This window comes from Diachasma alloeum, unplaced genomic scaffold (genome assembly GCF_001412515.2).
Source record: "Diachasma alloeum isolate Michigan unplaced genomic scaffold, Dall2.0 Dall_scaffold_00676, whole genome shotgun sequence".
NCBI lineage: Eukaryota > Metazoa > Arthropoda > Insecta > Hymenoptera > Braconidae > Diachasma > Diachasma alloeum.
Window position 1 is genome coordinate 57502 of NW_021680808.1, and position 1152 is coordinate 58653.

Sequence of the window (1152 nt, forward strand, 5' to 3'; positions counted from 1 at the left end):
TTTCATCCCTTAATCTCTGCAATAAAAAAATTAATATTGCGACGAAAGTCACGGCGCTATAAGAAACCCAATGTTTTCTCGGCGCAGAGTGACTCCCCATTAATTCGCCCGCTAATTAAAAAATCGTCTCTTTTCTCCTAATTAATATTAAGGAATGAAACCAATGCTGTTCGATGGAGAATTAAATTCCCCATCCTTCAACCCCCGTTTCATTCCGTAATCTCTGTAATGAAAAAATAAAAACTGCGACGAAAGTCGCGACGCTATGAGAAACCTAATGGTTTCTCGGCGCAGTGACTCCCGACAACTCGCCTGCTCCGTGAAGTGGGCACCCCACTTGGTTGGATTTGAACCAAAATTTCATAATTGATAGATTTTGAGCTACTCGTGATAGTAGTAACGTTTTTCTTGTTTGTAGTTTGAAATTGAGCGTCCAATTCGTTTTTGAAATACAGTTAGGAACTATTCCATAGTTAGAGCTGGAGTGAGATTAGATTCTCGTCTGCAATCGTTTGTAGTTGATTGTAGTTCTGAAAATTTCACGATCGGAATCGCAATAAACGTTCAATCGATTTTTTTAACAGTTAGGAACTATTTCATAGTTGTATTTGAGATTACGTGGGATTCTTATTTGCAATCGTTTGTAGTTGATTATAGTTTTGGAATTTTCGCAATCGGAAATCAAATGAGCATTCAATCGATTTTTGGGGCCAAGTGGGAACTGATTGAAAGCTATTGCCAGAATGAGCTCGGATTCCTGTCTAAAATCGTTTGTAGTTGATTATAGTTTTGGAATTTTCGCAATCGGAAATCAAATGAGCATTCAATCGATTTTTGGGGCCAAGTGGGAACTGATTGAAAGCTATTGCCAGAATGAGCTCGGATTCCTGTCTAAAATCGTTTGTAGTTGTTTGTAGTGCTCACAAATTTTCAATGCACCGAGAAAACGAGGTGGCAGACAGTTGATATATGTAGACCGATTTGTTTGTAGTTGTTTCTAACAGTGAAAAAAATATAGAACCTTATAAACCAACGTTCATACTTGATTGTAGGTTTGGAATTTTCCCAATCCGAACTCAAATGAGCATCTGATCGATTTTAGGAGCCCAAGTAGGAACTTGGTAACAGCTATAGCCAAAATGAGCTCGGATT